Source organism: Rattus norvegicus, chromosome X (genome assembly GCF_036323735.1).
Source record: "Rattus norvegicus strain BN/NHsdMcwi chromosome X, GRCr8, whole genome shotgun sequence".
Classification (NCBI taxonomy): domain Eukaryota; kingdom Metazoa; phylum Chordata; class Mammalia; order Rodentia; family Muridae; genus Rattus; species Rattus norvegicus.
In genome coordinates this window covers 72,004,148-72,024,879 of record NC_086039.1, presented here as the reverse complement: position 1 = coordinate 72,024,879, position 20,732 = coordinate 72,004,148, and the positions used below count along the sequence as shown (strand labels likewise).

Genomic DNA, 20,732 nt, shown 5'->3' with positions numbered 1-20,732 from the left:
AGTGCTCTACCACCGAGCTAAATCCCTAACCCCCCATTTATCGATTCTTGATCTTAGAGCATAAGCCATTGGTGTTTTGTTCAGGAAATTTTTTCCAGTGCCCATGTGTTCCAGATGCTTCCCTAGTTTTTCTTCTATCAGTTTGAGTGTATCTGGTTTGATGTGGAGGTCCTTGATCCACTTGGACTTAAGCTTTGTACAGGATGATAAGCATGGATCGATCTGCATTCTTCTACATGTTGACCTCCAGTTGAACCAGCACCATTTGCTGAAAATGCTATCTTTTTTCCATTGGATGGTTTTGGCTCCTTTGTCAAAAATCAAGTGACCATAGGCATGTGGGTTCTTTTGTGGGTCTTCAATTCTATTCCACTGGTCTATCTGTCTGTCCCTGTGCCAATACCCTGCAGTTTTTATCACTATTGCTCTGTAATACTGCTTGAGTTCAGGGATAGTGATTTCCCCAGATTCCTTTCATTGTTGAGGATAGTTTTACCTATCCTTGGATTTTTGTTATTCCAGATGAATTTGGAAATTGTTATGTCTAACTCTCTGAAGAATTGGATTGGTTTTCGATGGGAATTGCATTGAATCTGTCGATTGCTTTTCGTAAAATTGTCATTTTTACTATATTAATCCTGCCACTCCATGAGCATGGGAGATCTTTCCATACAGATCTTTCACTTGTTTGGATAAAGTAACACCAAAGTATTTATATTATTTGGGACTATTATGAAGGGTGTCGTTTCCCTAATTTCTTTCTCAGCTTCTTTCTCTTTAGTGTAGAGGAAGGCTACTGATTTATTTGAGTTAATTTTATACCCAGCCACTTTGCTGAAGGTGTTTCTCAGGTTTAGTAGTTCTCTTGTGGACCTTTTTGGATCACTTAAATATCCTGTCATATCATCTGCAAATAGTGATATTTTGACTTTTTCTTTTCCAATCTGTATCCCTTTGATCTCCTTGTGTTGTCTGATTTCTCTGGCTAGGACTTTGAGAACTATATTGAATAAGTAGTGAGAGTGGGCAGCATTTTCTACTCCCTGATTTTAGTGGGATTGCTTCAAGTTTCTCTCCATTTAGTGTAATGTTAGCTACTGGTTTGCTGTATATGGCTTTTACTATGTTCAGGTATGGGACTTGAATTCCTGTTCTTTCCAGGACTTTTATCATGAAGGGGTGTTGAATTTTGTCAAATGCTTTCTCAGCATCTAATGGAATGATCATGTGGTTTTGTTCTTTTAGTTTGTTTATATAATGGATCACGTTGATGGTTTTCCGTATATTAAACCATCCCTGCATGCCTGGGATGAAGCCCACTTGATCATGGTGGATGATTGTATTGATGTGCTCTTGGATTCGGTTTGCCAGAATTTTATTGAGTATTTTTGCGTCGATATTCATAAGGGAAATTGGTCTGAAGTTCTCTTTCTTTGTTGGGTCTTTGTGTGGTTTAGGTATAAGAGTAATTGTGGCTTAATAGAAGGAATTCGGTAGTGCCCCATCTGTCTCAATTTTGTGGAATAATTTGGATAGTATTGGTATGAGGTCTTCAATGAAGGTCTGATAGAATTCTGCACTGAACCCATCTGGTCCTGGGCTCTTTTTGGTTGGGAGACTTTTAATGACTGCTTCTATTTCTTTAAGAGTTATTGGGTTGTTTAAATGGTTTATCTGTTCCTGACTTGACTTTGGTATCTGTCTAGGAAATTGTCCTATTCCTGCAGATTTTCAATTTTTTTAATATAGGCTTTTGTAGTAGGATCTGATGATTCTTTGAATTTCCTGTGATTCTGTAGTTATGTCTCCCTTTTCATTTCTGATTTTGTTAATTTGGACACACTCTCTGTGTCCTCTCATTAGTCTGGCTAAGGGTTTATCTATCTTATTGATTTTCTCAGTGAACAAACTTTTGGTTCTTTTGATTCTTTGTATGGTCCTTTTTGGTTCTACTTGGTTGATTTCAGCTCTGAGTTTGATTATTTCCTGCCTTCTACTCCTCCTGGGTGTATTTGCTTCTTTTTGTTCTAGAGCTTATAGGTGTGCTGTCAAGCTGCTGACATATGCTCTCTCCTGTTTCTTTCTGCAGGCACTCAGCTCTATGAGTTTTCCTCTTAGCACAGCTTTCTTGTATATTGTTGGTAATGCTTGCATCTGTGACTCCTGATCTCTTTCCTAAGTTTTCCATCTACAGGGTTGACTCTTTTTGTTATTTATTTATTGTTTCTATTTTTAAATTTTATTTTCTTGGATATTTTATGTATTTAGATTTCAAATGTAATCCCCTTTCCGCCCTGTCCCATACTCCCTCCTCCTGCTTTTTTAAGGATGCTCCCACTCCCACCCACCTACTCCAACCTCAATGCCTTGTCTTTCACACAAATTGGGGAAATGAGCCCTCAAAGGACAAAGGGCTTTTCTTCCTATTGATACTGGACAACGCCATCCTCTGCTACACATGTGGCTGGTATCATGGGTCCCTCCATGTTCACTTATTGTTTCATGGGTTAGACCTTGGAAGTACCGGTGGGGTCTGGTTGGTTGATGTTGTTGTTCTTCCTATGGTGTTGCAATCCCCATCACCTCCTTCAGTCTTTTCTCTAACTCCTCCACTGAGGTAGCTTTGTTCGGTCCAGTGGTTAGCTGCACGCACATTCATCTGTATCAGTAGGGTTCTGGCAGAGCCTCTCAGGGGACACCCATATCTGCCTCCTCTCAGCAAGCACTTCTTGGCATCAGCAATAGTGACTGGGGTTGATGGTTGCTTATGGGATGGATGCCCAGGTGAAGCAGTCTCTGGATGGCCTTTTGTTCAGTCCCTGCTCCACTCTTTGTCCTTTTATTTCCCCCTGTAAGTATTTTGTTCTCCCTTCTAAGAAGGAATGAAGCATCCACATTTTGGTCTTCCTGGATCTTCTTGAGCTTCATACGATTGGTGAACTTTTCTTAGGTAGTCCAAGCTTTTGGGCTAATATCCACTTATCAGTGAGTGAATACCATGTGTCTTCTTTTGTGATTGGGTTACCTCATTCAGGATGATATTTTCTAGTTTCATCAATTTGCCTAAGAATTTCATGAAATCAGTTTTTAAATAGCTGAGTAGTACTCCATTGTAGAGCGCCCTCCTGTGGTGAACAACGGTACTGCGCATGCGCAGGCTTTGCACCTGGCATCAGTTGGCTGGTAATATGCTAATGAGGGAGCAGTAACATGCTAATGAGGTGATTCGTGCTCCGCCAATCCCTGAAGGACAATTAGCATAGCCCCAGCCTGCTGTCTATAAGGCGAGCACTCTTGCTGCCTGAGGTCCCCGTATCAGCAAAATGAAGGTGGTCCTGCAATAAAGGCTGTTAAGAAGGATCTGACGGTGTTGCGTCTTCCTTGTTGGACGAGGTGGGCGCTACAACTGGTGGCCTTGTACGGGGACCCGAGAATATTCTCATGGATCCAGAAGTCTTCAGATTCAGGACAGCGACGTCGGTAAATTCCCGGATAAGGGAAGATAAGGTTCTCTGGAGGTAAGCAGAGACGATGAATAAAGTTCTCTGAAGGTAAGCAGAGAAGTTGAAAGCCTTGGTATAGAGGCCGAGAGGTTAGTGAAGTTGAAAGCCTTGGTATAGAGGCCTAGAGGTTAGTGAAGTTGAAAGCCTTGGTATAGAGGCCGAAAGGTTAGTGAAGTTGAAAGCCTTGGTATAGGGGCCTAGAGGTTAGTGAAGTTGAAAGCCTTGGTATAGAGGCCTAGAGGTTTGTGAAGTTGAAAGCCTTGGTATAGAGGCGGAAAGGTTAGTGAAGTTGAAAGCCTTGGTATAGAGGCCAAAAGGTTAGTGAAGTTGAAAGCCTTGGTATAGAGGCGGAAAGGTTTGTGAAGTTGAAAGCCTTGGTATAGAGGCCAAAAGGTTTGTGAACTACGGCAATGTTGTTTCCAATTGATCCTTTGTGGGTAGGGCTTGTAATTTTGTTTCTTTTTTTCTTTGTGTGGGATAGAGAAGCCACAGAGGGCAAGCTTAGGCCCGGACCAAAACTTCTTTGGCGAATGGTCCCTGCCTGCTTGGAGGATAAACGATGTGAGGAAGCCGTTAAGACAGGTCAGAGGGTCCTTGCAGAGCAACAAGAAAGTATATCGGAGGGAGAAAAGGTCTCGAAAGAAAAAAAAAGAAAAGAAAAGGAGATAAAAGGAACAGAGAGAAGGCAGAGATAAAAAAAGAGGATAATCAGGACCAGGAAACAAATAAGATCTATTCTTCTTTAAAAACCTTGACCTTAGGAATGTCAGATGATTCAGAGTTTAGTGAGGATGATGAGGTTGATCTCGAGGAAGAGGCTGCTCAATGTGAGAGGGAGAGATATGATCCAGACTGGCCACACGCTAGTGCACGTGGCAACGAGGCAGACAATTAGACAAGAAAGCAGTTATACCAACAGCACCTCCGTATAACCCTCAACATAAAAGCATGGTGAAGCCTACACAAGCTACTTCCTTTTGCCCAGAGGTGTGGAAAGAGATGGGATTAATAAGACCCTTGAATATTACCCTTCTGCACAGCTTGCTGTGTTAGGCGTAAAATCTTGTATTCAGCATTTTGGTATTTTACCCAAGAAAATTATTATACCATATACAACAGCTCAGATAGAAACATTGTGTGCCTTGATAGATGATTGGGCCATATTGCACTGTAGTTTTGATGGAGAGTTTGACAATCACTATCCTAAGGATCCTTTGCTACAATTTTTTACTGAACATCCAGTGATTTTTCCAAAGGTCACTGCCTCAGAGCCTTTGTCGGGAGCATTAGATATTTATACAGATGGCTCCAAAACAGGTGTAGGTGCCTATAGGGTTGATTCTCAAGAACCAGTATTAATTCAATACAGTTCAGGCACCCCCCAAATTACGGAATATAAAATTGTATTGGAAGTTTTTAAAAGATTTCATGATTCTTTTAGTTTAATTTCTGACTCCGCTTATGTATTTGGGCCAGAAAAAACAAATTTTTTATACAACATATTCGAGCCCATACTAATTTGCCTGGTCCCATGACCAGTAATAACGCCCTGGTGGATGCTAGTACTCGTAGAGAGTTTATTTTTCATACTGCTCCAGTTGATCTCGCTAGAGAATTTCATCAAAAGTTTCATGTTCCTGCTTTTACTCTTCAACAAAAATTTAACATCTCTAGGGCTACAGCTCGTGATGTGGTGTTACGTTGCCAGAGTTGTGTTCAATTTCACCACCCTCGTCATGTGAGGATTAACCCTCGTGGTCTGATCCCGCTAAAACTTTGGCAGATGGATGTCACACACATATCTCAATTTGGAAATTTAAAATATGCTCATGTTTCTGTTGATACCTGTTCCGGTATTGTATACGCTACTCTGATGACTGGTGAAAAGGCTTGTAATGCCATTAGTCGTTGCTTAGAGGCATGGGCAGCCTGGGGAAAGCCTGATAGTATCAAGACATCAACGGGCCTGCCTACACTGCAAAGTCCTTTTGGGCATTTTGCCAGACAATGCAGGTCAGTCATACTACAGGATTACCATACAATCCTCAAGGTCAAGGGATTGTGGAAAGAGTGCATCATACCTTAAAAGAGCTTATACAAAAACAAAAAGAGGGAATTGCCAGCCGCCGAACACCAAAAGAACAACTTTCTTTGGCTCTTTTTACTCTAAATTTCTTAATTTTGGATGCACATGGCCGCTCTGCCGCAGATCGCCATACTACTACTACACCTATGACTAATGCAGAAGTAAAGTGGAAGGATGTCTTAACTGATGAATGGCGTGGCCCAAATCCCGTGATTTCGAGATCTAGGGGAGCTGTTTGTGTTTTTCTGCAGAATCAAGAAAATCCAATTTGGGTACCTGAGCGCTTGACTGGAAGATTGCCTTCTGCTCTTCCTGAAGATGAGACAACGAACCCTACTATTACTACTGGGAATGGTAATCCAGGTTGATTCACTCATCTTGTGGGCTATTGCCAGATCCTGGCCAGTACCCATGCCAGTTCATAGCAATTCTACTGTTTTGCCAACCTTTTTCTCTACCTCCTGTTTGTGTGATGTTCCCTGTATAGTGCCAAATGGAGAAATGCCCCAACGGTATGCCGCCATTAACTTTTCTCTGTTGCATACCTTATGTTTTACTGTTAAGAACTCTTCCCTGCCCTGCGTTTGGTCGGGTAGAGCCACATTTCAATATTTAATATAATATAAGCTCTAATGTGAGCAATGTACCCATTTGGCATCTGGCTTTCTATTAGCTAATCAAAGGATAGATTTAGTTCAAGAACAAATTGTTTCAATATAATATAAGCTCTAATGTGAGCAATGTACCCATTTGGCATCTGGCTTTCTATTAGCTAATCAAAGGATTGATTTAGTTCAAGAACAAATTGAAGCACTGTGTCATATGACGCAGCTGTCATTCGTTTCCTCCTTTAGAGTTTATGCATTATTCCTTTGCGAGCTAATTTTTCTCAGCATTCTCAACAGAGCAAAGAAATCTCGAATTATCTGAAAGGAAACTGGTCCATGAAAACAGAGCAACTATCAAGACAATTGCTGATGCAGATTGCTGTCCTCAACAGCACTAGGTTGGACCCCATCACAGTTGAAGATTTGACCTCATGGATCACCAACGCTTTCTCCCTTTTTAAGGAGTGAACGGGCATGTTTGCCTGGGGAGCTATTGTCCTCCTGGGATGCAGAGTAGGTCTCTGGCTTATTGGCTGTTTAAAAAGAGAACATGCCAGACACAAAGTGGTTGTTTACCAGGCTATGACCACCATTAAAAAGGGTGCTTCTCCCAACATATGGCTGGCCTCTTTGAAAGATTACGAGTTCGCCCTAGATCATTTTTGTTACTGTCATGTGGAGTCATTGTATCCAGAGCCGGGCAACTTTCCTCGAGCTCGGACCAACCTAAGACATGGGGCCCAGTGACGATAGGGTAACTCTATGACGGATAAGGCCGAGTTTGGATGAGAACGACCTAAGACAGGAGCAATGACAAGATTGACATGACACCCAGATCTAGACCAGTCATTTTATTAAACAAAAAAGGGGGAGATGTAGGGCGCCCTCCTGTGGTGAACAATGGGACTGCACATGCACAGGCTTTGCACCTGGCATCAGTTGGCTGGTAATATGCTAATGAGGAAGCAGTACCATGCTAATGAGGTGATTCGTGCTCCCCCAATCCCTGAAGGAAAATAAGCATAGCCTCAGCCTGCTGTCTATATAAGGCAAGAACTCTTGCTGCGTGAGGTCCCCGTATCAGCAAAATGAAGGTGGTCCTGCAATAAAGGCTGTTAAGAAGGATCTGACGGTGTTGCGTCTTCCTTGCTGGACAAGGTGGGCGCTACACTCCATTATGTAAATGTACCACATTTTCTGTACGCCTTCCTCTGTTGAAGGTCGTCTGGGTTCTTTCCAGCTTCTGTCTGTTATAAATAGGGCTGCTATGAACATAGTGGAGCATGTGTCCTTGTTATATATTAGAGCATCTTTTGGGTATATGCCCAGGAGTGGTATAGTGGAGCCCTCAGTTAGAATTATGTCCAATTAAAAAATTAATTTATTCTTACACTCTAGATTGTATTACCCTCCCAGTTCACCCACCCGAGAGTTCCACATCCCATACATCCACCCATGTATCAGCACTCACTCCCCCACCCCCGTCTTCACAAGGACATCCCCACCCCATCCACATCATCAGACCTCTAAACTTCCTGGGGCCCCCAGTCTCTTGAGGGTCAGTTGCATCTTCTCTGAATGAACCCAGATCCAGGAGTTTTCTGCTGTATATGTGCTGGAGGCCTCATCTCACCTGGTGTATGCTGCCTGGTTGGTGATCCAATGTCTGAGAGATCTCAGTGGTCCAGGTTAATTGAGACTACTGGTCCTCTTACAGGGTTGCCTTCCTACACAGCTTCCTCCAGCTTTCCCCTAATTCAACCAGAGTGGTCAGCAACTTCTGTTCATTGGTTGGGTGCACATTATTTGCATCTGACTTTTTATACTGCTTGTTGGGTCTATTAGAGACCAGTCATGATAGATCCCTTTTTGTGAATGGCCCAACAACTCAGTAATGGTGTCAGGCCTTAGGGACGTCCCCTTGAGGTGGATCCCACTTTGGGCCTGTCACTGGACCCTTTCCTCGGACTCTTTTCTTTTTCCATCCCTGTATTTTTTTTCAGACAGGAAGAATTATGGGTCAGAGTTTTGACTGTAGGATGACAACCCCATCCTTCACTTGATGCCTTCTCTTTCTCCTGAAGGTAGATTCAATAAGTTCCCTCTCCCCACTGTAGGGCCTTTCATCTAGGGTCCCCCCTTTCAGTCCAGAGGGTCTCTCACTTCCCAGGTCTCTGGTACATTCTAGAGGGTCCTCCCAACCTACTTTCTGCCAAGGTCACTGTTTCCATTCTTTCTGCTGGCCCTCAGGGCTTCAGTCCTTTCCTCCCACCCAAAACCAGATCATGTTCCCCTCTCCCCCTACCCCAATTCCCTTTCCCTCCCCCCTTGTGATTGCTTTCCTCTCCCTCCCAGGTGGAACTGAGGCATTCTCATTTGACCCTTCAGCTTGTTGAACTTTTCAAGTTCTGTGGACTGTATCTTGGGTATACTGTACTTTTTGGCTAGTAACCACTTATTAGTGTGTGTGCAATTTTCTGAGGAAACACCAGACTGATTTCCAGAGTAGTTGTACCAGCTCACAATCCCACCAACAATGGAGGAGTGTTCCTCGTTCTCTACATACTCACCATCAAATCCTGCACCTGAGTTTTTGATCTTAGCCATTCTGAATGGTGTGAGGTGGTATCTCAGGGTTGTTTTGATTTGCATTTCCCTGATGACTAAGGATTTTTTTTTTACATTTCCTTCACTTGTTTGATTGTGCTTTCATGTATTTCTTTCAGGGATTTATGTGTATCCTCTTTAAGAACTTCTACCTGTTTACCTGTGTTCTCCCATATTCATTAAGGGAGTTATTGATGTCCACTTTAAGTTCTTATCATCTACATGAGACAGGATTTTAGATCAGAATCTTGCTTTTCAGGTGTGTTAGGGTATACAGGGCTTTCTGTGGTGGGAGAACAGGGTTCTGTCATTGCCAAGCGACACTGGTTTCTGTTGCTTAAGTTCTTGTGATTGCCTTTTGCCATCTGGTTATCACTGGTGTTAACTGGCCTTGCTGTCTCTGACTGGAGCCTGTTCCCTCCTGTGATCCTGTTTGTGTTGAGCATCCTTGGGTCAAGCTGTCTCTGGGTGTGGGAGGGGCTCTGGAGCATCTGATCTGTGATCCTGGATGTGGCAGGTCTCCTGGGAGTCAAACTAACTCTGGGTGTTGGCAGAGTCGTGGATGCTGTAGCACAGGATCTGTTCCTGGAGGCAGTTGAGAATCAGAAGGAAGGTGTGTCTTTGGCAAGGTGGAAGTCCTGTGTACTTGGGTCCTGGGGGATGTCCCAGGTAGGTCAGGAATTGGGGCAGTGAGGAACTCACCTGTGAGCCTGGTGTTTTCATAACTCCTGGGGCTCATGCCATCTCTGGGTGTGAGTGGGGTGGTGTGGAGGGAAAAGTTTGCCTTTCTGAACTTCAAATTGTTTCCTATGATTTTCTACACCAGAGCTGGTAGCAAAAACATCCTAGCCTAGCTTGACTAACAATACTATTTTTCCAAATGCTTTCTAAGAGTGGTGGTCCCTGCTGACAATTTACATGTAAAAGTTCTTTCCTAGAGTAGTGATCGAATCACTAATCTGCTCTAGTAGCAATGCCTGAAAGTGATTAAACACTATTATTGTGAATGCCAGAGATTCTGCCCAGTGAGGGGCTAAAGAGTCCTGAGAGTTTTTATGCAATTCTTAGATCAAGGGTGATGTGAGGAGAGCAAACAAGCAGAACTCCATAATAACATGAAGTCGTCAGGACCTTTAGACTTTGGGGCCAAGCCTCAACTGAGGCTTACCTATCCTGATTGTGCTAAACAGTGAGCTGCGTCCCTGAGTTCTAAAGCCATTTGTCCTTCCCTCTGCATTGCCCTTGGTATTCATGATCATAAAAATATAAATATGGCAGGTTCCTACATTGTATACCTTAAAAATAGACAGTTACACATTCATTTCAAAGGGTGTAAGATCAGGGAGGGAAAATATAGCTGGTTGTAATGTAGACATGCTCAGTGCAGTAGAACATGAAGAAGAAAAGGGGCTTCGTGTTACAGGTTGAGGAGGAGCGCAGGCATGAGATATGAAGGAGCATAGAAAGATAATTCTTTTTCTTGTATCAACTCTATCGTACTGACTTAGCTAGCATTTCTCTTGCTGTGATAAAACATTGTGACCAGAAACAACTCAGGGAGGAAATGGATTATTTCTTTTCCACTTCTATATCTCAGGCCACCATCAAAGGCAAATAGGACAAGAATTCAAGCAGGGCAAGAATCTGGAGACAGAAGCTGATGCGGAGGCCAATGAGGAGTGCTGTCTAGTGGATTATTCCTCATGGCTTGCTCAGCCTATTTTCTTGTAGAACTCAGGGCCATCAGCCTAGGGATGGCCTCATGCATGTTGGGGTGGGAACTCTAACATCAACCATCATTCAAGGAAATATATCACAGGCCAAACAATGGTGCGTTTTCTCAATTAAGTTTCCCTCTTCAAAAATCACTCTAGGTTGTATAAAATTGACATAAAACTAATGTTTGTGGATAAGTGGATGAAATGTATTTGACACCTAAAGAATAAGATTTAATGTGATGCTTTACAGCTTCTCTTTTCGATACTGGTTCTGACTGTATGTACGTTCATTAAGTTGAGTAGACCTTGGGACTGGGAAAATTTAGGTGTGTGGTATTTTTTAATTTGTATTTTCATAACAAAAGTTTATTTGTTAAAAATAAAAAGATAAAATCTATAATAATCTCAATTCACTTTGTACTGTTGAAGTACTTCATTCAGTCAGAGAATTGTAAGGGAGATGATAGGCTATTATTCCTTGTCTGCACTAATTTTAAAGGACAGTTTTCCATTCCAAAAAAGAATCAGATTGTATTTCCTGTGATCTCCTGGTTAATGACCTGGAGACTGCCTCTTCTGACCTCTTGCAATGGTCCTTCTAGAACACTGTATTCCCCAGACAGGTACCCAATTTTCCCTCCTACATTTATGTTTTCCAGACTTGTAAGCAGATCACTCTGTCATTTCATTTTGGATCCATGGTACCTGAGCTGGGTTTGAAGGAACACTGCAATCGTGCAAAAGTCTAGCAGTTCTGAGAAGTTTGCCACTTTGGAATATTTGGGATACTTTGAGACACTTTCTCGGTGTGGAATAAATGTTAATTTAGTCTTGGGCAAGCCTGCTAAGCTGCAGCGAGAACGAACAATTTCTTGGGACCAGTCCTCGAAGTTCATGGCATTGGTACAACTATAAAGGAGGAAGCACCTGGATTTTATTTGTTGGTCAGCCATGAGGCCATCCTGGACTCAACTACTTGATGATCTGCAACAGAAATTAACCCCTAGAACACCAATGGCTTGTGCTCAAAGATCAACAATCGACAAAAGGGACTTCATAAAATTGCAAAGTTTCTGTAAGACAAAGGTCACTGCCAATAGGACGAAATGGCAACACACAGATCAGGAAAAGATCTTTACCAATCCTACATCCAATAGAGGTCTAATATACAATATATACAAAAAACTCAAGAAGTTAGACTCCAGGCAGTCAAATAACCCTATTAAAAAGTAGGGTATACCTAGATGCACAGAACACATGAAACTCAAGAAGAATGGCCAAAAAGTGAATGCTTTACTCCTTCTTTAAAAGGGGAACAAGAATAGGGAGGCAAAGTTTAGAACAGAGACAGAAGTAACACCCATTCAGAGCCTGCCCCACATGTGGCCCATACATATACAGCCACCCAATTAGACAAGATGGATGAAGCAAAGAAGTTCAGGCTGACAGGAACTGGATGTAGATCTCTCCTGAGAGGCACAGTCAGAATACAGCAAATACAGAGGCGAATGCCAGCAGCAAACCACTGAACTGAGAACATGACCCCCGTTGAAGGAATCAGAGAAAGGACTGAAAGAGCTTGAAGGGGACCCCATATGAACAACAATGACAAGCAACCAGAGCTTCCAGGGACTAAGCCACTACCCAAAGACTATACATGGACTGATCCATGGCTCCAACTGCATAGGTAGCAATGAATAGCCTAGTAAGAGCACCAGTGGAAGGGGAAGGCCTTGGTCCTGCCAAGACTGAACCCCCACTGAACGTGATTGTTGGGGGAGGACGGTAATGGGGGGAGGATGGGTAGGGGAACACCCATAGAGAAGGGGAGAGGGAGGAGTTAGGGGTATGTTGGCCCGGAAACTGGGAAGGGGAATAACAATCGAAATGTAAATAAGAAATACCCAAGTTAATAAAGATGGAAAAAAAGTGGGGTATACATGGATCCAGCTGCATATACAGCAGAGGATGGCCTCGATGGGCACCAATGGATGGAGAAGCCCTTGGTCTTATCAAGGCTGGACACCCCAGTGTAGGGGAAGGTCAGGGAGTGCAGGAAGGGTGCGTGGATAATGAGGTGAACACCCTCATAGAAGGAGGGGCAGGATATGATAGGGGGCTTATGTCAGTGATACCGGGAAAGGGAATAACATTTGAAATGTAAATTAAAAAATCCAAAAAAAAAAAGTAGGGTACAGTGCGAAACAGAAATTCTCAGCTGAGGAATACCAAATGGCTTAGAAGCACCTAAAGAAATGTTCAATATCCTTAGTCATCACGAAATGCAAATGAAAACATCCCTAAGATTCCACCTGATACCAAATTGGCTAAGATAAAAAACTAAGGTGACAAAACATGCTTATTCAGATGTGGAGAAAGGGGAACTTTCCTCCATTTTTGGTAGGATTGTGAGTTGGTACAATCACTCTGGAAATCAAGTCTGAAGGTTTCTCAGAAAATTGGACATAATACTACCTGAGGACTCAGCTATACCACTCCTGGGAATATACCCAAATGTTGCTCCAACATATAACAAAGACACATGCTCCACTATGTCTATAGCAGCTTTATTTATAATAGCCAGAAGCTGGAAAGAACCTGTGAGGTTTTCCTTTGCCTTTCCAGTCTGAAACTCTGAGGCTTCCCTCCTCTGCTAAGATGCATCTGTACGGAACTTGTTAACGGCAGTGCAAAGATGATTGATCACTAAATGTACTCCATCAGCATCAATATTCTGGCAGGTTTCACAATGACCATAAGGCCAGGAAAGTAGCTGTTGGTAACATTTGATGCTGAAGTAAGCTTCAGTATGTAAAAATCCCTGCTAAATGTTGGACAAGCTAAATGAACCCGAGGGGGATTTTTTACATTTGCAAAATTTGATCCTCCAATAGACAAATTTTGGAGCTCCAGGCCCTGAGGTCTCTCTGATGCACCCCTATACTAGAATGCTGCTACTGGAGCTTGTATTTTGTCCCAATCCTAACCTAATCCACAAAGGAATGACACTTGCACCAGTGCACGCAGGACACCGAGGCAACCTGACCATAGATGGGACAGGAAACACTTGGCGGTATTTCTCTAGAAAGTAGGTGCTAGTATTCTAAAACTTTCATCAGCTACGATGGGTTTAAAAGTTAAATGATGTCAAATCCTTGCTCCCAGGCAATACTGATCTTTGTACAGAGACCAGTGTGTAACAGTATGCCAGGCTTGCAGAGGGATAAAACAGACTCCAAGACGGCCATGATGTCAACATTTTAAAATACCATGCCTGATGCTACTTGTTCACCACTCACAGTCCTAAATCTGGGCTGCCTCTCAGAGACCCCTGAGCTAAACATAGAAGGCCACCATTGTTCTACGTAGACACCCAAGATTCAAAGCAATCTCTAAAATCTTGTAAATATTCCTGCATATTTTTTTCATCTAGAGCTGGCCTGGTGTTGCTCCCTGATTTACGTCTTGTATTGAGGGCCTGGTTTTCCAATTAATAGCCTACCTAGAATTTCCAACAGGATCCCTGTTGTTATGGTGCAACTATTCCTCTACACTACCACAGGCAAGGCACATTTTAGTACTACCAGACTGAACATCAGGCTGAACAGGAAATAATTTAGCCCCGTTTGTAGTCATTTTCTGACTTATCTTCATATGAGTGTTGATGATAGACTTTCTGGACTTGACCGCGCCCTGGATCTGGCCCAAGAATTGTACTGGTCTTCAAAGCCCATGTTCAGAGCCAAACAACCCTCCTATCCCAATGGATGGTTATGGCTCAGACAACACCCATATTCTAGGCTCTTGGGTCACAGCCTTCGTTGATCCTGTTGTGCACATCACAAGCAGCCGACCACACCTTAAGTGGCACGCGCATTCCCACATTAGGAATTCAACCACATCAACCCCCATTGGGACTACAACTTGCCCCTTGGACCTCTCATGGAGAAGCTGCTGCCTAGGCCTAACTGTGCTTATGAAAGTGTATTCATCATGGAAGCTGCATCCCCTAATGTCAGAGCTCCCACCTGTTCTCAGGATCACATCGCCCTCTCCTTTGCCAGGAGTATGGGTCAGGAGCGACTCAAATATACATGGTTGTTTAGTTTCCCCTGCTTGCAGGCTGTGACTGGATAATCTCTCTCCCCCACATATGAAAGGAGTCCTCGCAATAGAATATTTGAGCAGGAATGGGCTCCTATCCCCCAACCTCGACCCTGGAAAAGTCTTGCCTGATATCCCACCTCGCTAATCTCTCTCTTAGCAACCTCTCCCGCAATCTGCTAACATGGCGTTTCCTCCCCCATTTTTCCTGACTTCAGTGGTCTGCAAGAAATTGATCCTTCCTTCAGTACTATTCACAAATCTCAGTAGGTTGTCCTGCCTCACATGTTGCCAAGCACTCTGCGGAGTCTTTTCTCCTTCAGGGACTAACCTCGCATTGAATAAAATGCCTAGGTAAGCAGTAAATATTGGTCTTGTTTGGCCTAGTGTTAGGTCTAGCATGTGTTACATCTTGACTTTGAAACACATCTCCTGAGGACAGGGAGGCACAGACCTGGCAGGTGGTCAGAATACCCATCTTCAGGGAGGGGGTGTATATTCATCGACAAGTGGGATACCAGTCAGAAATAGGGAAGGCAATGTGGATCATTGCCGTCATACTAAGAAAAAGAAGTCAGCCTTTCCTGTTTAGGCCTGAGCAAAGCAGGCTCATAATGGGCCAGTGACACCCAGAAATTAAGAGGTGTTTGAAACCCAGGAGGTCGAGGATGGCTGCTCTGTGGCTGTCATCATGCCACAAAATGAATATATTGAATTGCACCGCAAATGATATGGATATGGTTTTGACTACCATGAGACAAAGAGAAAGAAAGGCTGGAAGGACTGTGAATGTTCAAAAAAGGCAAAAAAAAAATTGACCTGTAGGTAAAGCTCTCCCATAAACACTGCCAGGCTGAGAAAACCCAAATGAAAACGATGCATGAAAAGAGAAAGACTCCACAGGGAGCAGTCCCTGCCTACCTGCTACACAGAGAGTGGTACTGGAGAGCAAAAGTACTTTCCAACAAAATTAAGCAGAAACGGAAAGTAAAGGCGGGAAAATGGGAGGTCCTCTATCCAAAGTTCATGCCCAAGGAGAATCAGAAGTATTAAAAGTTGTTCGAACAGGAGAAAGAAAAAAGAAGTCATGGAATAGAATGCTTACAAAAGTCTGCTTTGCTGGTGACGGTTTTACAAGAAAACCACCTAAGTATGAAAGGCCCATTAGGCTGATGGGTCTACATTTCAAAAAAGCCTATGTCATACACCCTGAGCTGAAAGCTACCATTTGCCTGCCCATACTCGGGGTGAAAAAGAATCCATCCACCCCTTTATATACAACCCTGGGTGTGAGCACCAAAGGTACTACCGGACATTGAAATGCATGTGAGGGAGTGGACCTTGTGACACAAGGAGGCAGGGTGATTTGGGGAAAGTATGCTCAAGTTACCAACAATCCTGAAAATGATGGGTGCATAAATGCAGTCTTGCTGGTTTGACAGTGATGTCATCAAGGCATTCCACTCACTACCTGAGACTACTCACTGTCAGCAAAACGCCATCGCTGTGATCTTTCTGAACTACCAAGCAGCCTTACCCATGTGCAGTCATCAAGAAGCGTTTATTAAATTGTAGAGGAAACTAAAACATAAAACACTGCCCAATTTAAAAAGAAAAAGAAGTCAGGCAAAAGAACATCTGATGGTTCAGTAAGTAAAGAGGGACAGAATGGGCAAAACTCATCTAAGCTGACACAAAGAAGAAAGGAAGGTAGGTGTACCTGGGGAGGGCAGTGGGTACTGAGTAGAGAGGAACACAGGGCTCTTTCTGGGACTGACTGACATTATCCGCATTCTGATCTGTGCTCTCCTACAAGGTCCAGTGCATTTTGCAATAATCAGCTATCTCTTGACTTACCACCTGGATTTGTGCATTTTAGAGAATGAAATTGACACTTAAATCAACTCAGTACAAAATCACCCTCAACAGGAATCTATACTCCAGCTTTATTTTTAATTTGTATTTCCACTCAGCTTCTCAATCTCTCTCTGTTTCTGATCCTTTTCTTCCCTATGGGTACTTATTTATTTGTATTTTAATGGTCTTAGTTGAACCTGAGACTTTGCACTTGGGAACTATATGTTCCTAAAAGCCAATCAGAAAGAGCGTTTCTGAATTTAGCAGACTTAACACTGTGTTTACCTTGATGATTTTCAGTGAGGGCACAGTCGTGCCATACTATCCCATCACCTCTGGACGACACTTTGGCTAACAGTCCTAGATATTTGGAGTTTCCCTCTAGAGAAGGTGGAGAACTCATGGATTGAAGATTTTCCTGTAGAACGGAGAGCAGTGCACATTTCCAGTTGTTATGTCACTGTGGAAGTGAAAGACTAGGAGGGGAAACATGCATTAGTATAAGTGATTTAAAGATGCACCCATAGAGGCCAAGGCTGTGTGCACATGCCTGCAGCCCCAGAGTTGGTGAGGCAGTGGCTAGATGATCACCAGAAGTAGAGATCAGCCTGGTCCACACAGTGCCAAACCCAGACCCATTTCCAATGACAGAACACCTAGATTAGGTCTGACTGAGTGGTATCAAGGCGAGATATATCAACAGGTTTCTGAAATTGTGGAGATATAATTTGGAAAGTTTAGGTAAGTTTAAAGTTTAAGTTAGTTTCAAATGCCTAAATCAAAGGTGTCACTCAAAAAGTTGACTGAAGCAGCTCACTGTGTATCCCTTTAGACCTACTTTTATGCACTTACACTGATGGACTTTCCCTCACAACTGTGCACTATTTGCTCTCTGCTTTAATTTTCTCAGTGATATAAAATTCAAAATATTGCTCCAGGACATTTAGTTTGAGACAGTCCCCAGCAGGGTAGGCCTGCCTAGAAATCACTTTGTAGAAGCTTCTGGTTTTGAGGTCCAGAACTCATGCCAAGTCCTAACATTTGTTGGAATGGCAGTTGCCTGATATCATGATCAGATTTCATATTTGTAACCAAAGAACACATTTTTATTCATGTCAACACACACACACACACACACACACACACACACACCAATCTTTTAATTTGCATGGGGCATTTAGTCACAGTGTAGATGTTCAAAGATTCTTCTCATAAACATCTTTAGCATTCTCATTTCGCTGGTTCTTAGAGATAACATGGCAATAGTAATTCTTCACATTTTCAGTATGTCTGACTATTGCTTGAGGATTTTTCCAGACTCTGCAAACACAGTAACAGGGCATCTAGATAAATTTTATTTTCATCTAAATAATAACTATTCAGGCTTTTGAAGTTGTGCTCCTAAAAGTCTGCCTCTCCCCATAGGAAAAGTATACACCAAAAAGATCTTCGCTGTACCCCTGAAGTCAAGTCTGCCTGGGCATCCTGCCTTTTACCTGGCAACCAGAGCCCAGATCCCTATCTACAGGTAAACTCTTTTAGCAAGTGCTTATGCACTAAAAATGTCACTAAATACTATAAGCCCATTTCTAGTCTTTTACCACCTTTGATGCCCATCAAATTGTCTTGGCTGATATGTCGGTTCAAACCTGTCTCTGTACAGCATTTCCCACTGGTTTGACCACTTGAGAGAAGAATTATCACCCTGTGAATTCCTGACTCAGGAGAGGATGGCAATGTTTCTTTGCCCTTTCCAATCTCTTTATTTTCCCAGAGCAGGCCAACATCAGCAGTCCGTGGCAATGGTCAAGTTTAGAGTGCCCAAGTCTCAGCCATAGCACAGAGAGAGAGAGAGAGTCAGAGCAAGACAGAAATGTGACTCCATCCACACACCATAAACACGCATAGCATCAGGGTACTGTAAGCCTGGGTCCTTGTGTGCTGGCACCTCTTGGGTAGTGGGAAGCATTCTGGCCTTGGCCTCTGGCCTCTTTTGTGGACTTCAGAGCCCAGTATGGTGTGCTTTTGGACAGACGTAAGTAGTAGACATCTTTCTGGGGTGGTGCTGGCTTTGCAGAGAGGAACAGAAAAGAGCTGGCGCAAGGTTCACAGTGGAGGCAGTATGCTCCAAGAAACAAGTCTCCAAACCACTGGTAGAATCCATCAAGTATCCAAAGGCAGCCTTTAGAGGGGAATGAGAGGAGACTGTGTACTGAGACAGAACTCTGCAGAATGTGCAGCCAGAAGTTCTGGCATGCTCCCTCAGCATTCTTTCCTCTTCCTTCCTTCCTTCCTTCCTTCCTTCCTTCCTTCCTTCCTTCCTTCCTTCCTTCCTTCCTCTGTCCCTCCCTCCCTCCCTCCCTCCCTCCCTCCCTCCCTTCCTTCCTTCCTTCCTTCCTTCCTTCCTTCCTTCCTTCCTCATTTTTAAAGTTGAAACGCCATCTGAGGAGAGAATCATTAATAATGAAACACCTTGGAGGGGAACTTAAAGTGCATGTGCAAATAGCGTTCTACAGCAGTTGGTCTCATAAAAACAACTAACTCTGTGGATAACTCCCTTGAGGGTGAGGGTTCAATCTGGAGGCAGAAATGATGCTGTCATTTAGACTAAGCGCTCTGTGTATCAAGATTGCCTGAGCAGTCCACAGGGTGATTGGGTCCTTTTAAGAGTTCAAAAGTCTTGGGTGCAAATGACCTGTTCCTACCTGTAGGGTGAGAAAGGACCTGGGGTGTGGGAGTAAGAGAAAGCAGTTTCCCTCCCTGGCTGCCATCAGACCTCTTAGAAATGGCAGGGATGTGGAAAGATGAAAACACTTGCCAGAGAAGAAGGGTCTGTGTGGCTCTATAGAAGAGACCTACATTACAGAGTTGGGAGTGTGGTGGCCCATGAGAAGCTCGGACAGCTCAGAAGCAGCTGCAGAAGTGAGAGCAGGGCCTCACAGGCAGCTGGAGCTTGTCTTGGTGGCCTCTGACCTCCTTCCCTGAGCACCATAATAACCTAAATACTGGAATGGAAGGAATGCAATTTCCTGCTAGGCCCTGCTGGGCCACTCCAGTGCCTGGAGCCTATAGCACCTAGCACTCACTTCCTGGTACAGTAGAAAGGGCCACAGGCATTAGGGCTCAATCAATTTGAATTGGACCCGGATAAAACAACAATAATTAGACAGCTAGCTCAAAGGACACCAGAAATCTACAGCACGCTGTACTGGGTTCAAAAGCACCATAGTCCCTCACGTTAACCACAACCACAGGCAGAAAATCTCACAGTAGTAACATTAACTAATGTGGTATCATCATCCTAGCCAGGGTGGTAAGAAACAAGAGACTGAGCACAACAATGCCAGCATGCAAAGAGTACCCACTGAAAGCAAACTCCAACTGAGGACAGTTGTTAAGGTGGCCTTATCAAATGTATGACAGAGGTCGACTCGGGACATGTCAAAAATCAATTAGAATATACAACGTGAGAATATCCACCCAGAGCAGCAGTAGAACTACAAAGGGCAGTGACAAGCATCAGAAATGTGCACTAGGCACGGAAGGCCAGGTATAAAGATAACTCTGAATAGTACTCTGAATAGAAGCTGGGATCAATGGAAGACATACTGTGTGTGTGTGTGTGTGTGTATCTGTGTGTGTCTGTCTCTGTGTGTGTGTCTCTGTGTGTGTATGTTTGTGTGTGTCTATGTGTCTGTGTGTGTGTCTGTGTGTGTGTCTGTGTGTGTCTGTGTGTGTGTCTGTTTGTGTGTGTCTGTGTGTGTCTTTCTGTGTGTGTGTTTGTCTCTGTGTGTGTCTGTGTGTCTGTGTGTGTCTGTGTGTGTATGTCTCTGTGTGTCAATATGTGTGTCTGTGTGTGTCTGTCTGTCTCTGTGTGTGTGTGTCTGTGTGTGTCTGTGTGTGTGTCTCTGTGTGTCTGTGTGTTTGTGTCTGTGTTGTGTGTGTGTTTGTGTGTCTCTCTGTGTGTGTCTGTGTGTCTGTGTCTGTGTCTATGTGTGTGTCTGTGTGTCTCTCTGTGCGTGTCTGTGTGTCTGTGTCTGTGTCTATGTGTGTGTCTGTGTGTCTGAGTGTGTGTGGGTCTGTGTGTCTATGTGTGTCTGTGTGTCTGTGTGTGTCTACGTGTGTCTGTGTGTGTGTCTGTGTCATCTGTGTGTGTCTGTGTGTCTGTGTGTCTGTGTGTGTCTGTGTGTCTCTGTCTGTGTGTGGTGTGTGTGTGTGTGTCTGTGTCTGGTTGACAAGCCTCCACATT

At 43.5% G+C, this 20,732-nt stretch overlaps 1 pseudogene; it reads left to right on the top strand.

Moving 5' to 3' along the window:
- The first annotated feature begins 15,317 nt into the window (after positions 1-15,317).
- Positions 15,318-16,140, top strand: LOC134484185 (ribosome biogenesis protein NSA2 homolog; annotated as a pseudogene).
- The last annotated feature ends 4,592 nt before the right edge of the window (positions 16,141-20,732 follow it).